Below are 14,247 nucleotides of genomic sequence, written 5' to 3' on the forward strand. Positions count from 1 at the left end.
GTGTGTGTGTGTGTGTGTGTGTGTGTGTGTGTGTGCGTGCGTGTGTGTGTGTCACTGGTCCCGCCATTCATGTAAAGACCCAGAGCTGGTACTTGTCTGCTGGATTGCAGGGCACTAGAGAGGGGTTCTCATGTCGAGCGGTCAGGCACTGTTTTGAGCCCTTGTTATAAAACAGCTGATCCTGCGAAGGGAATAAAATAACCTATTTAACTGATCTATCAGCGCTACAGTCCAGCCAAATCACAAAACCAAACATGAGCAAGCTTAAATTAGCATTAGGCAGACAGCCATGCATTAACCAAAGCTCTTTTCTCTTGTTTTCTTTGTTTTTTGGATACAGTATATGCTTTGGTTTAGTCTGCTCTAGTTTTGACATTACACAGGTGAGCTGCCTATGTAGGTATCATTTTAACGCATTATAGGTGTGCTTCAGACCTGAGGTTTGTTCCAAAAGGCCAAATTTGGCACACGATCCCATAATGTAATGCAATAATATTTGTGGGGAAAAAAAACCATTGAAGATGGAGCAAGAGAAATTATTTTAAATATACTTTGAATAAATTCAGTTCGTTTGGCAAATTAATTTCCATACATTTTATAGCTGTTTGTAGCTGTTTTTCTAGCTCAATTTAAATAATTTATACAGAAATTGCAATTCAATATTTAATTAATTTCACTTACTTTTTCAAATAACAATTCTTAACCATTTTGAAAATTACTAGAGAAAATGTACATAAGTACATATATATATATATAAGAAATGATTTCTATTTTAAATAAATGCTAAAAACGTTTGATCCTTTTCAGGATTTTTTCATCAAAGAATCCTGAAAAAAAAGTATCACAGGTTCCAAAAAATGCACAAACAGTTTCCAGCACTGATAATACATCAGAATATTAGAATGATTTCTGAAGGATCATGTGACACTGAAGACTGGAGTAATGATGCTGAAAATTCAGCTTTGCATCACAGGAATAAATTATATTTTAATGCATTTTTTCCTGTATTCTGATCAAATAAATGCAGCCTTAATGAGCATAAGAAACTCCTGTAAAAAACATTAAAAATCGTTCTGATCCCAAACTTTTGACCGGTAGTGTATATATATATATATATATATATATATATATATTGCCATGTATTTTACTCAATATTCGTGTTTGCTTGCTAGAGTTTTGCATCACTGGTGCTCCAAATAAGTCATTTTTAAGATCACATGATGGTTTGGATGCTCTATGTAGACAGCAAACAGCAAGCCAGCTCACTAGTTTTTGCAGCAAAGCCAGACATATTGCAAATCAGTGTTTAAGTTTTGATAAAAATGAGCATTAACAAGCAGAACAGGAGAATGGCAAGTCTCTAAAGACAATGTTGGCTTTAGAGAAGGGTGAGTTGAGGAACACAGCACAGCCTCAGGCTGTTTTGGAGTAGAGTCTATAAAGATCAGAGGCTTATTAAGAAGAAGCGAAAGCGAGAGCTCCAGCTTGGCCTTTAAAAGGTTGTTCTACCTCTCTGAGCTCCCATCTCTGCTGAGGTCCTGTGATGGTGTTGTGACCTTTATACTGGCACTCCTCTAATTTGACGACTTCGTCTGTCCCGTGCAAACAGAGCTCCTTCTGAATGTTGTGCCTGATCTCGTGATGGGTCGAGTACTCAAAATACTGTACGATCAGAGGAGAGAAATGACCTTCACCACCGAGAAAACATTTCATTAAACAGATAAAGATGTTTGCCTGGAAACTCCTGAGAGGTTCTGGAAAATATATCAAGGGAACTAATTAAAATGATATTTGAGATGCACCTAGAAATAAAATCTATTCCAAAAATCATTGACGCTTGTGTTCAAAAAACAGCAAAAAAATTAATCAACTTCACCTGATTTTTATTTAATATTATATAATATATAAAATATAAAATGATAATAAATGTATTATATAATATAGTGCTTGAATTGTATGGACTATTTTGTATTACTTTTTTTATTGTTCCTGTAAGGAAAACAAACAAACAAATAAATCAATCAATAAATAAATAAATAGCAATTGTATGGACTATTTATTGTTCCATTCCATTCCATTTCATAATAAAATAAAATAAAATAAAATATAAAATAAAATTAAATTAAATTAAATTAAAAAGCACCTTCATCTTATTTCAATTATTATTATTATTATTAATTATTAAAGTAAATAAATTGTATGGACTATTTTTATAGTTTTATTTATATATTTTTTTAAATAGTTCCTTTAAGAAAAAGAAAATAATAAAAAAGCACCTTCACGTGATTTCAATTATTATTATTTATTTGTATTAAAAACAGTTTTAAAACAAGAGTGGTCAATTCCATTGATTCATTCACAGGACAAACTGTTCTTGCTCTAATTACCTGATTTCCTCCCATCCCGTGGCAGGGGTACATAATGAGAGGTTTCCCTCCCTCATTGCTCTCTCCTGCTTCCAAACAGGCCTCCTTCCCCACGTTCTTTATCTGGAGGGAGACAGAAGGAGGGCTGAAGGAGGAAATGGAACGGATTGTGGTGTCGTAACATGAAAGCTGTTAAAACAAGGTTTTATGGTGGGAAACCGCAGCGGCCAGACAAAACACCAGAAAAATACAGGGACGTCCCAGCCACTGTACACACACTCACCGCGCCAAACTGCAGCGGACTGAGATCGGGCATGAAGACCTCCGGATAAACGTTCTTCAAATACCAGGAAAAGCTCTTACACTGGAGTTTTTCCCGGAGATCTACCCGCTTGGAAATGTCTCCAAAAGAGCGCTGTGGAGAGAGACGGTAGCTTCATTACAGAAGCTGCCTTTGAATCTCATATTAAAGCTGCCCACAGGCTGTCTGATGCTCCACTTTAAAGCTGTCGGTCTACGGTTATGAACCAGCAGCTGGTCTTGTCTACACATTGAGAATGTTAAGGGATTTCTGTGGTTTAGATTGCAGAAGACCAGCACGATGAAAGCCTTTAGTCTCCTAACTCTTAACTCCACAATGCCATTCCAACAAGTGCAGGCAAAACCAATTTGTGTAACACAACTGTAGGATGGCAGTTTTAATTATTTCTGTAAATAAAAAATAAATCAGTAAATCAATTAAATTATCTCAGTAAAAGGCTTTATTTAATAAAAAAAATGTTATTTAATTTTATTCATTTAAAATCAAGTGTAGACAAAACCAATTTGTGTAACATAACTGTAGGATGGCAGTTTTAACGATTTATGTCAATTAAATTAAAATATCTCTGTATAAGGCTTTATTTAAATATTTAATGTATTCATTTAAATAATTAAATTTATTTAAAAACAAATGCATGCAAATTCCATTTGTATAACACAACTATAGGGGGCAGTTTATTTATTTTTGTAAATAAAAGTATGAATATATGAAAGAAAATAAATTATCTCAGTATACAGCTTTATTTAAATATTTAATTAATTGTCTAATTTATTTAAATAATTTTAATTATACATTTGATAAATATACATTAATAATAATAATAATGTAAAATGTTTAATGAAAAAAAAACATTTATTTTAAAAAATATATTATTTTAACAGCTTTTTAAATTAATTAATTATTATTATATATATTTTTTTGCCTTTATTTGAAAGGACAGTAGAGAAGGACAGAAGAGAGGGAACAGATCTAAGATGGACCTTCATATGTTGGGAGCAATGCACTACCCTTTGTGCCATACAATAGCTTCAACCAAAAACTATTGTAGTATCTTAATGTAACTGCAATTTTTGCTTTTGGTACAAAAATGAGGGACTAGGAACGCTGGGAGCTGTACCTCTTTGGGCGATCTGAGCGGCCTGCTGGTTCCTCCGGTAGAAGATCTCTTTATAGTCGTCCATCCAGACCTCAGCCAGACGCACCTGGTTGCGAGCGATCACCTGCGTGCCTTTGGGGAAGGTGTGTGGACTCTTTGTGCGAAACACGTGGCCTACGACTGAACAGGGGATGATTTCTAGCTGCCCGCCGCACTGCCACACCTGAAGGATGAGAGCAGCAGGTCAGGATGTGAATTAATATGAGAAGAAAAGGAAGCTTTATTCATTCAATGCACAGACATTAGGAAACTTCATGGCCAAATATTAAAATAAAGACAGTGTCATTAAACTACTTTCCTGACCCTTCCTTTTGATGCGGTCACTGATTTAACCTTTTAATGCAGAAATATCATTAGAGCTGGAAATTTTTATTCATTTCATTTAAATGAACTGATTCAAAATTCTGACTCAACGATTCATTTGCATTACCACTCAGAAATGTTCACAAAAGTGCATTCAAAAGTAACTTAAATGTAAATTTAAGTTGCATACACTCTAAAAAATGCTGGGTTAAATATAACCCAGCGCTGGGTTAAAAAGGGACAAACCCAGCTATTGGGTTGTTTTGACCCAGCGCTGGGTTATATTTAACCCAGCATTTTTTAGTGTACACATAAATCAACCTTCTTTTACTTAATGTAACAGTTAATGTAATTATTTCTCAAATAACTTGTGAATTTATCTACCAAGCAAGCACATGAACAAAGAGAACTTGAACATCAATGTAATCAATATCATTTTCTTGCTGTGAATCTCTAAAAGCGTTTAATTCATGACATGTCAAGTCAGTCTTACTTCATTAAATTAAGTCTGGGGTCAGTAAGATTTATTTAATTTTTTGCTCACCAAGGCTGCATTTATTTGATTAAAAATACAGAAAAAAATGTAAAATTGTAAAATATTATTGCAGTTTAGAATAACTGTGTTCTATTTGAATATATTTTAAAATGTAATTTATTCCTGTGATCAAAGATGAATTTTCAGCATCATTACTCCAGTCTTCAGTGTCACATGATCCTTCAGAAATCATTTCAATATGACAGATAAAAAGCTGAATTTTTTTTTTTTTGGAAACAGTAAAACATTTTTTCAGGATTCTTTGATGAATTGAAAATGCTAAAGAGCATTTATTTGAAATAGAATTTTTAAAAATGTCATTACTGTCACTTCTGAATAATTTCATACATCCTTACTGAATAAAAGTATACATTTCTTAAAAAAAAAAAAAAACATCTTACCAACCACAAACTTTTGATTGGTACTGTACATGTGCTAAGACCAAATAATAGATGTGTGTAAAATGAATTTTGACTCACCCTGAAGGACATTTCAATATTTTCTCCTCCCCAAATCTCCATCTCCTCGTCATAGCTTCCTACATGGTAGAAATAATCTCTGGAAATGGAGAACAGTCCCCCTGCGAACGCTGGCGTCCTGCGAGGGCAAATTCTGAGTATTATCAAATCTATTTACTCTAGTCGTTTAAGGAATAGTCATGCTGTTCCAAACCTGTATGACATCTTTTCTTCCACTGAACACAAATGGAGAATGATTTCTGAAGGATCATGTGACACTGAAGACTGGAGTAATGATGCTGAAAATTCAGCTTTGCATCACAGGAATAAATTACATTTTAAAATATATTCCAATAGGAAAGAGTTATTTTAACTTGTAATAATATTTCACAATATTACTATTTTTACTATATTTTTTAACAGCCTCAGTGAGCAAAAGAGACTTTCAAAACATTAAAATCCCCAAACTTTTGAATGGTGATGTAAGTCATGGCATGTTTATTTTTTGGCGAACCTTTTATTGTAAACCTGAGCGTCTCCTTACTTAATAGGGTACGTCTCATCTCTGCGTCTCCGTTTCTCGTGATCCGGAAGAGTCTCCCAGCCAAAGGAAAGGCCCCAGTCGAAATTCCCCCGGTTATGGTGCTGTCCGTACGGTGAGGGTTTCATGAACTCAAATGTGTTCAGGTCAATGGTGGTGATGTCAGGACTCACTACAGCGGTGGAGTTCTCTGCTATCCTGGCCAGCAGCGGCTCAAGCCATCCGTGGAAACATTCACCTTAACAAACCAAGCAGGAATCGCATGATAAAATCACTTTGAAGTCTGTACAAGTATCTTCGAGTACATTTCTGGCCTTAGGCTACACCATCACCTCTTACTCTCATTGACTTTAACGTACCCACTTCCAAACACCCAATGCAAACATTTCTAAAACTGATTTAGAAGACAGTTTTATTTATGCATTAGGCCCTAATGCATAAATAAAACTGTCTTCTAAATCAGTTTTAGCAATTTTTGCATCCTGGCTGACCGTCTCCCAGTCAACCACACCAGCAGAGGACACAAACAGTTTCTAAAAAACACCATCAATGTTTAATAAGCCTAAAATGAAAAAGCATCAGATTCTTTCCAGCTCTAACTGACCACAGGCTTGTTATAAAGAGTGTTTTATTAAGAGACAAACTCTATTCATGTGAATCCAGCACATTTGAGTGGGAGTGCTTCGCTCTTTAAAATGGAAAGTCGCTCGTACAGTATGACTTACAGTGGGCATCCAGGAAGGTGAGAGTTTCGCCCGAGGCTACGGAGGCCCCGAGTGATCAGGCCTTTCCGTTCTTGCTGGCGGACGACACGAGCAATGTGCAGCTGTTTCAGATACTCATCCAGTTCGTCCTTTAGTCGCTCTGCGAGAAACAGAAATGCCAAAACAATGTGCGTTTGTGCATTTTGCAGTCAATAATTGTTGCTTTCTTTTCGCAAAATTCGAAGCCATTTATTCTTTCATAGAGAAGGGAAGCTCAGAATACATTAAAAATCCATCCAGATGGTGGATGAAATGAGACAAATGGCTATTATAAATATTCATATTTTGGGGTTATTTAGTTTTTTTTTTGGTCAAGAAATAAATACTTGTATTCAGCAAGGATGCATTAAATTGATAAAAAGTGACAGTAAAGTCATGATATAACAAAATATTTCTATTTCAAAAAATTTTTTTTAGTTTCTATTAATCAAAGAAAACATGTATCATGGTTTCCACAAAAATATGAAGTATTTTCAGTACTGATAATAATAAGGAATGTCTCTTGAGCAGCAAATCAGCATATTAGAATGATTTCTGAAGGATCATGTGACACTGAAGACTGGAGTAATGATTCTGAAAATTCAGCTTTGCATCACAGCAGTAAATTACAAATATATTCAAATAGAAAACGGTTATTTTAAATATTTAAATCACAATTTTCACTGCATTTTTGATCAAATGCAGCCTTGGTGAGCAGAAGAGACTTCTTTATAAACATTAAAATATCCCATACTTTTGAACAGCATTATATATTTATTATTTGTGTGTGTTTCATGCTTATTAAGTATCAAGCATATGTACAGTCAAGCATATGTCAAGCATATCAAGCATATGTTCCCTTAGAAGGCAGCTGCCTATGTGGTTAGTATACGGCAAGGCTGCTCAATAGCTTTTGAAACACATTTCAGATTTATTTTACTTATATAATCATGCCAATCGGTGTTCTTCCAACTTAATCAGAAAGTGTTACTTTTAAAAAGGTGTGTGATTAAACGGAATGTTTTGCTTTCAAACTGATCCAGTATTCTGTCAGGGGATATTTTAGATTCAGTATGCTGGGATAAAAGGCATAATGATACTCTTTTAGCAAAGGAGCGAGACAAAGCTCAAGCAGTACCTTTAATCTAGTAGATATGGGTGTGTACGTATTCATTAAGCATAAATATCTCCTTTCATGAGTCTGCAGTCTCCCAGAAGCCCTCAGGGCAAAACCACTGACCAGCACTATGGCATAATATTATATATTATACAGAACTGAGGAGTAACTAGCTAAGAATTGTGATGCAAACAAAGTAAAGTGTCACTTATGCGCACATAGCACTAAACCGAACTGAAATCAGTTTTGGTTCAACAGGGTTGGACAATCCAATGGAATATTTGAAACTTGATTCAGTTGGATTTCTGTACAAAAGTCTACATGTTAGCATTTTTTTTTAAATCAGTAACTTAGTGAATCTAACAGCTAAAAGGAATAGTTCACCCAAAAATGAAAATGGTCATATTTCACTCACCCTCAAGTTATTCCAAACTTGTATGAGTTTCTTTCAGCTGTTGAACAAAAAAGAAGATATTCTGAAGAATGTTGGTAACCAAATAGTTGACGGTAGCCATTGACTTCCATAGTATTTTTTCCATACTATGGAAGTCAATGGGGACCATCAGCTGTTTGGTTACCAACATTCTTCAGAATATATTATTTTTTGTTCAACAGCTGAAAGAAACTCATACAGGTTTGGAACAACTTGAGGGAGTAAATGATGGCAAAATTGTAATTTTCGGTTGAACTATCCCTTTAAGCTACATTATAAGTTAGAATATTATAGCTACACTAGAAAAGAAGCTTAAAGCTTAAACTGGTCTAAACTGATTTGTTAGTCTTTAAACTGGTCTCTCAGTCTGACCAAATGACAAGACCCTGAAAAAAAACCCATAAACCATCACAACAGACCAGCCTAACCACTTTAGGCTGCTAAGCAGTTTTTTAATCAGCAGGGAGGGTTTCTTGACCGTTTAACTACTTTAAATTATCACTTGAGTCACTTGGGAAGCTGCAGTTTAAGAGTTGCTTTTCTAACCCAGACACTGTGATTTATGATATCACATGATATGTATTATCCTCCTCAGATTAATTTAAGAGTAAAGGTGTAAAACCCAGCCTGCTGAAACCAGCTAAAATGATTCACAGCAGCGCAGCGGGACGTCCTATAGGTTTTGGCTGCCTCCGAGGGTTGGGACCTACACACACAAGACTGGTCTTTCTCAATGGAAGCTGGAATTGCTTGAGAAAGAGAGAAGGAGCGTGTAATTAAAAGAAGAGTTGAAAGCCAATTCCCTGGCTTTCATTTCTCGCATGGCGAGCGGCCGAGAAAGTTCAGTCACTGAATGATTCAACCAGGGGAACGGATACGTGAGATCTAATGCAGTGGTTATGCAACTAACCATATATAGTACCATTCAAAAGTATTATTTTCATTCAGCAAGCATGCATTAAATTGATCAAAAGTGACAGTGAGGATATTTACAATGTTACAAAAGAATTCTATTTCAAATAAATACTGTTCTTTTGAACATTCATATTCATCAAAAAAATCCAGAAAGAAATGTGTCAAGGTTTCCACAAAAGTATTGAGCAGCACAACTGCTTTTAACATTGATAATAATAATAAATGTTTCTTGCAGCAAATCAGCATATTAGAATGATTTCTGAAGGATCATGTGACACTGAAGACTGGAGTAATGCTGTAATTTTAAAATATATTCACATAGAAAACAGTTAGTTTAAATTGCAATAATATTTGATAATATTACTGATTTTAATGATCAAATAAAATGCACCCTTGGTGATACCTCTTTCAAAAATATAAAAAGTCTTACCAACTCCAAATATTTTGACCACAGTGTAATTGTGCATATTTAGCAAAGCAAAATAGACTCATTAACATTTAAAACAGAGGAAAAAATGCTTCATATGTCTTTTGTTGTTGATGTCAATTTTACGCCCAACTGGTATTTTGGTGCCAACTCATTTGCCATTCAAAGTTAGTCAAATGTCATTGGCAGATTGTGCAACACACCCTCATCCTCAAAAACCATGAATAAAACTACACAAGGTGAAAGAAACCAGACAATGCAATTGTGTGACAACCATAATATGTTTTAGTTGCTGAGAAACATCTATCACATGCATATCCATATTGCAGAAACTGAAATGGTAACACTTTAAAATAAGGTCCTATTAAATGTTAGTTAATGCATTAACTAATATCGACTTACAATGGACAATACATTTGTTACAGTATTTATTCATCTTTGTTTAACTAATGTTAACAAATGGAACCTTATTGTAAAGTGTTACCATTAAAAATGTATGCACCAACAAATTTCAGAATAGGATTTTAAAGACGGTTTTGCCAAGCAGTTTTGGTGCAGTGTTGAGTTGCCACTTGAGGTCTAATGTCAAATATGGCTTCTGATGCAAAAGCAGTTGGGAGCCATTGCTCTAATGCTCATTCTCTTCTTTGCATTTCTTTGTCCACCTGTCAAAGATCTGGTTTTTAAGAGTCCGCCGATAGCCCTCTATATCTCAGACCCCCTTCACCGGCTGAGCAAAACTCATTCCCAAACAGCTCTGTTTCTTGTAGTAACCTGCTTCACGAGTGCCGGGTGTCAGCAGGCCTATAAGAATTCAGTAAAGCGGGTTGCTTGAGTGAAACCGGACACCCATTAAAACACATGGACGGTCTGGTGGGGCTGCAGGCTAGAGGTGAGTTACCGTCAGAGCTGGCGTCATCCACGAGGATGATTTCTTTGAGCAGCAGAGCAGGGGAGCTGTGCAGGACGCTGTAGACGGTCCGCAGTAACGTGCTCCACGCCTCGTTGTGGAAGACGATGATCACGCTTGTGGTTGGCAGGGGTGGACAGCATCTGAAAGTCTGTTCAATGCATCTGTGAGAGGAAAAGAGAGAGACTGAGAAATGAAGGAAAGTGGAGGATGCTTTATTCAACAGATGTCGGTGAAATGTGTAGATTAGGGCTGGGCAATATATTGGCCCTGTTTGGCCATTAAGTTTCCTAAAGACAAAAACAAAACAAAAAAAACTAAGTTACTTGAAATAAAATAAACATTAACTGAAATATAAATACAAATATAAAATATAAAAAAATCTAAATAAATAAATAATGGTAACATTTTACAAAGGTTTCATTATTAACATAGGTAACCTTAACATTAAAAATACTTCTAAAACATTTATTATTCTTAGTTAATGTTCATTTCAGCATTTATTAATACATTATTGAAGTCAAAAGATGTCGGTGTTAAATTTATTTTGTACTAAAATAACTAAAACTGAAATAAAAATGTATAAAAACCATATAGACAAAAAACCAATAACTAATGAAAATGACAAAAACATAAACTAAAACTAACATGAAAATTTAAAATATAAAAATAAAAACTTTCACAGTGCAGTTTTAGCCAGTTAAACATCAGTATCATGTGAAAATTGTCACAGATCAGAATAGTGATGTTAATGAATCAGTGAAGGGTTAACTGAACACAAATCAGAATATTGAAGTTAAGGACTCAAGGAAAGATCCAACAACCAAAAGTTTATAGTGAAATATCACAATAGTCTATTAGAGCTGTGTATAAACTGATTTATCTAATGGCCATCACCGGAACCCATTGTAATGCTGCGTGAATATACGGTTATTAAGTATATAGTTTTAGACATACGTTCAAAACTAGGTAACAATAATATGTTGTTGTATAAACAGCCCTGCAATAAGGATAGACACAAATGTGTTAAATGTGCTTTTTTTGTTCTAATTTCATGTGTTATGTAATTTAAAAAGCTCGTCTGGATTGTAAAGTAGGGCTAATTGAAACTTTAACTTGTCATGTGACTTTCTCTGTAAAGATTTATTTATTTTTATTATTATACAATGTTGTGCGTTTCTGTACTTTTCATGTTTATGGTATTCTGGAATGACTGAAGATCAGCGCAGAATTCAACGATCTTGTGGACGGACCGCAGCAAGTGCTTTTGCAGTTGTACCCATCAAAGTGCTATGCAGACATAACGGCGATGACTGTCACAATGTAGAGCTTGGACAAAGTTGTAAGTAAATGTATTTACTTTATAAGTGCACATACTGTATTTATTGGAGTCTCTAAGCTTTAAGATCGTAAGACACATTTTAATGCTTCCCTTTGTTTTTATTAAAGCACATAGGTTCTGAGTAGGAATTCATCAAGGGGGTGACCAAAGTGAGCACCATCAATCTGCAGTGATGTGGTCCTGGAAACAGAAGAAGACATCTTGGTGATCTGGGGTTGTATCACGTATAACAGACACACTCTCCTGTATGTGTGAAAGGCAGTGGAGTGTGACGAGGGGTTGTGTACTGCATTCGAATATCCGGGACTTGTCACAGCACTTAAAGGCAAAATTGTTTGATTTTCCTTTTTTTAGTTTTAATTAGCCATGATACAAGTAAAGGAAACTAAGCAACCGAAAGCAATATATGTTTTCCTCAGATGTAATGTTAGTTCTGTACATCAGCGTTGGGTAAAATAGCATTATAATCTCCTTTGTGGTAGAGAAAGCTGCTTACATGTAGGCTACGGGAAACAGCGAAGATGTTTAATTAAACATACACACAACCAGCTTTTCCACATATTTATACTGGCCCCAATAATCAAAACTTCTACTTAGTGCTTGCTCCATTTCTGCAAATCAGTTTTTGTGAATGAATGACTTAATCCACCTGTTGCTTTGGTCTTCATCAACAGCTGCTTGCGCCACCTGCTGGTGAGCGACTGACAGCAGCTGGAGATCATGCATCAGTGCTCTACTGCTATTCCTGCAGCTCCTGGATGTGCAATGCCGAATTTTCTGTCGAATTTTAACCACTGAATTTGTGGAAGCGAATTTGGAAAGTGAAATAAAATGGACAGAAATTTGCCTGTCGAATATTATACATCGTATTTTTAAACAGATTGAATATTTTGGAAGTGAATTCTGGAAGGTGAATATGAATTATTGAATTTTTAATTATGAAAATGTGTGTAAAATATTTTGAATTGAAATATTCACAGCTTAAATAGACAACTATGTTACATTTCAGGACCTAAAAATGCAAGCCCTGGAAATACAAGGCATTAAAATGCAAACACTGTTAATGCAATGCATTATTTTTTCAGTTAGTGCTATTCAACGTGCTTTTTTGTTTCAATGACATATGGCATTATTATTCTTCCATAAGCTGTTTGGACTCTCATTCTGACGGCACCCATTCACTGCAGAGGATCCATAGGTGAGCAAGTGATGCAATGCTACATTTCTACAAATCTGTTCCAATACAAACAAACTCATTTACATCTTGGATGGCCTGAGGGTGAGAACATTCTCACCTAATTTTCATTTTCGGGTAAACTATTCCTTTAAGATGTCTGTTGAAGTGTGATAAGGTGTTTAAAGCAAACAGGTGGTACGTACTCTGGAGGTCTTGTATCGGGGCCGAGGTCTCTGCTTAGTGAGATCTGATCACTGGCGTACAAATTAAAGCAGTGCTTCTCCTCTCCCCTCTCCTTTTCTTTTTGCTCCGACAAGCTCAGATTGTCAGTGTGAAAAGCCTTCCCAGAAGCCCCCGGGGCGCTGGGGTTTTGCGGTGGCCTTTCTAGGACCGGTCGGAGCTCAGCAGCCGTGTAGTATCCGGCCAGACAGGCCAGACTGCCCTGGCTATCCTGCTTCCTCACCGGAGCTTTTATCTGCATCTTCGGCATAGCGTCCCGGACGTTATTCATCGCCCCCATGACCATCTCAAGAACGCCGTCCCGTTTCTCCACAATCCCTTTGAGCCAGGGTTCGTCCTGGGGGCTCTGACTGACCACCTCTCGCTGCATCAGAAACAGGAATGTCACGAACACCAACGCCACTATGTCCAGCTTCCATGGGTGCAGTCGTCTGCGCAGAAGCCTGCGGAAGAATGTCATTCTTTTGAGGTGAAGCCGGCACTCAGAGTGTGAGAAACAAAGCTACACCTGACACACACCCTGTGCGTAACATCACCGCATGTCAAACCTGTGAATGGGACAAAAAGACGACACTGATATATGAGCAGCAGAGCACCGCGAACAAGTTCAACACTTCTGACAACTAGATTGAGAACGGAAAAGTTGGGAACTCCAGTTCTGAACGTCCAACATAAATGCTTTCTTTGATATTTAAGCCTCTTTTAGGTGGCTGGGAAATCATTCTTCACTTGAGAGGTCATTTTGGGGAACTTAATTTCTTTAACACTTCTGACAACTAGATTGAGAACGGAAAAGTTGGGAACTCCAGTTCTGAACGTCCAACATAAATGCTTTCTTTGATATTTAAGCCTCTTTTAGGTGGCTGGGAAATCATTCTTCACTTGAGAGGTCATTTTGGGGAACTTAATTTCTTTAACAACATTCTCTTGGAGAGAATTTTAACAGAAACTTTCCAAATGATAATTGGGCCTTTTAACCAATGGATTACATTCAACATTAGACTTGACAGCTCTGTCTATCTTTTTAAAAATCACAATTTAATGAAGCATAATACTTTTTTGTTTGTGCATTTCTTTTAATAACAGAATGCATATATTGTATAGGCCAAAATAACATAAATCAAAAATGATATACAATTAGATGCATGCTTTACTAAAAACATTTTTCAGGCAACCAATTGCGTGCTGTGTGACACCTTGTAAAACAACACTCTACAAAATGCTGGGTTGTTTCAACCCAACTTTGGGTCAAATATGTACTA

General features: G+C 36.0%; 1 pseudogene; it reads right to left on the reverse strand.

Moving 5' to 3' along the window:
• Positions 1-7: 7 nt before the first annotated feature.
• LOC107677920 (polypeptide N-acetylgalactosaminyltransferase 3-like) overlaps positions 8-14,247 on the reverse strand; it is a 15,470-nt pseudogene continuing 1,230 nt past the window's right edge.

The sequence above is a fragment of the Sinocyclocheilus anshuiensis genome, unplaced genomic scaffold, assembly GCF_001515605.1.
Source record: "Sinocyclocheilus anshuiensis isolate Anshui unplaced genomic scaffold, SAMN03320099.WGS_v1.1 scaffold164, whole genome shotgun sequence".
In the NCBI taxonomy this organism is placed as follows: Eukaryota; Metazoa; Chordata; class Actinopteri; order Cypriniformes; family Cyprinidae; genus Sinocyclocheilus; species Sinocyclocheilus anshuiensis.